At 33.8% G+C, this 2,500-nt stretch overlaps 1 protein-coding gene across 1 annotated transcript in view; it reads left to right on the forward strand.

Moving 5' to 3' along the window:
- The window catches only part of tbx4 (T-box transcription factor 4), a 104,932-nt gene that overhangs the window by 75,202 nt on the left and 27,230 nt on the right, over positions 1-2,500 (forward strand). The window lies entirely within an intron of this gene.

Here is a 2,500-nt window from a genome sequence, read left to right on the forward strand (position 1 = left end):
AGAGAGTACAGGACTGTTGTATTGTCCACATACTGCAGACACAGGAGTCCACCATCCATCAGAAGATTGAAGGTTTGAATCTCACTCCCAACACACGTTTCTCTGGTCCCTGGTCTGGTTCAGTCTCTGGTCTGAGTCCGGTCCTGGGTCCAGTAGTAGTAGCAGTACTACTATCAGTAATATCAGTAGTAGTAGTAATTGTAGTAGTAGTATTATTATCAGTAGTATCGTAATATTAGTACTTGTAGTAGTGCTATTATCAGTAGTAGTAGTACTTGTAGTAGTAGTATTATCAGAAGTATCAGTAGTAGTATTAGTACTTGTAGTAGTAGTAGTAGTGGTAGTAGTAGAAGTAGTAGTATTATCAGTAGTATCAGTAGTATTAGTACTTGTTGTAGTTGTAGTAGTAGTACTAGTATTATCATTAGTAGTAGTAGTAGTATCAGTATTATCAGTAGTAGTAGTAGTAGTACTTGTATTAGTAGCACTTGTAGTAGTATTATTATCAGTAGTATCAGTAGTAGTAGTATCAGCAGTACTAGTAGTAGTAGTAGTAGTACTTGTAGTAGTAGTAGCAGTAGTATCAGTAGTAGTAGTAGTAGTAGTAGTAGTAGTAGTACTTGTAGTACTTGTAGTAGTAGTATCAGTAGTAATAGTAGTAGTAGTAGTATCAGTAGTAGTATCAGTAGTATTTGTCGTACTTGTAGTAGTAGTATCAGTAGTACTTGTAGTACTTGTAGTAGTAGTATCAGTAGTACTTGTAGTACTTGCAGTAGTAGTATCAGTAGTATTTGTAGTACTTGCAGTAGTAGTATCAGTAGTAGTATCAGTAGTAGTAGTATTTGTAGTACTTGTAGTAGTAGTATCAGTAGTATTTGTAGTACTTGTAGTAGTAGTAGTAGTAGTACAGTAGTAGTATCAGTAGTAGTACTTGTAGTAGTATCAGTAGTAGTAGTAAGTAGTAGTAGTAGTAGTAGTACTTGTAGTACTTGCAGTAGTAGTATCAGTAGTAGTATCAGTAGTACTTGTAGTACTTGCAGTAGTAGTATCAGTAGTAGTATCAGTAGTATTTGTAGTACTTGCAGTAGTAGTATCAGTAGTATTTGTAGTACTTGTAGTAGTAGTATCAGTAGTACTTGTAGTACTTGTAGTAGTAGTATCAGTAGTACTTGTAGTACTTGTAGTAGTAGTATCAGTAGTATTTGTAGTACTTGTAGTACTTGTAGTAGTAGTATCAGTAGTATTTGTAGTACTTGTAGTAGTAGTATCAGTAGTATTTGTAGTACTTGTAGTACTTGCAGTAGTAGTATCAGTAGTACTTGTAGTACTTGTAGTAGTAGTATCAGTAGTATTTGCAGTAGTAGTATTTGTAGTACTTGTAGTAGTAGTATCAGTAGTACTTGTAGTACTTGTAGTACTTGCAGTAGTAGTATCAGTAGTATTTGTAGTACTTGTAGTAGTAGTATCAGTAGTAGTATCAGTAGTACTTGTAGTACTTGTAGTAGTAGTATCAGTAGTACTTGTAGTAGTAGTAGTAGTATCAGTAGTATTTGTAGTACTTGTAGTATAGTACAGTAGTAGTAGTACTTGTAGTAGTAGTATCAGTAGTAGTATGTAGTAGTAGTGTAGTAGTACTTGTAGTAGTATCAGTAGTAGTAGTACAGTAGTAGTAGTAGTATTTGTAGTACTTGTAGTAGTAGTATCAGTAGTATTTGTAGTACTTGTAGTAATAGTATAGTAGTATCAGTAGTAGTATCAGTAGTGTAGTACTTGTAGTGTAGTAGTATCAGTAGTAGTAGTACTTGTAGTACTTGAGTAGTAGTATCAGTAGTACTTGTAGTACTTGTAGTAGTAGTATAGTAGTACTTGTAGTACTTTGTAGTAGTAGTAGAGTAGTAGTAGTAGTAGTATCAGTAGTAGTACTTGTAGTAGTAGTAGTATCAGTAGTATTTGTAGTACTTGTAGTAGTAGTATCAGTAGTACAGTAGTACTTGTAGTAGTAGTAGTAGTACTTGTAGTAGTAGTACAGTAGTAGTAGTACTTAGTAGTAGTATCAGTAGTAGTAGTACTTGTAGTAGTAGTATCAGTAGTACTTGTAGTACTTGCAGTAGTAGTATCAGTAGTACTTGTAGTACTAGTAGTAGTATCAGTAGTAGTAGTACTTGTAGTAGTTACAGTAGTAGTAGTACTTGCAGTAGTAGTATCAGTAGTACTTGTAGTACTTGCAGTAGTAGTATCAGTAGTACTTGTAGTACTTGTAGTAGTAGTATCAGTAGTACTTGTAGTACTTGCAGTAGTAGTATCAGTAGTACTTGTAGTACTTGCAGTAGTAGTATCAGTAGTACTTGTAGTACTTGTAGTAGTAGTATCAGTAGTACTTGTAGTACTTGTAGTAGTAGTATCAGTAGTACTTGTAGTACTTGTAGTAGTAGTATCAGTAGTATTTGTAGTACTTGTAGTAGTAGTATCAGTAGTACTTGTAGTACTTGCAGTAGTAGTA

The sequence above is a fragment of the Boleophthalmus pectinirostris genome, unplaced genomic scaffold (genome assembly GCF_026225935.1).
Source record: "Boleophthalmus pectinirostris isolate CB_2022bp ecotype Guang Dong unplaced genomic scaffold, ASM2622593v1 HiC_scaffold_9, whole genome shotgun sequence".
NCBI classification, from domain to species: domain Eukaryota; kingdom Metazoa; phylum Chordata; class Actinopteri; order Gobiiformes; family Gobiidae; genus Boleophthalmus; species Boleophthalmus pectinirostris.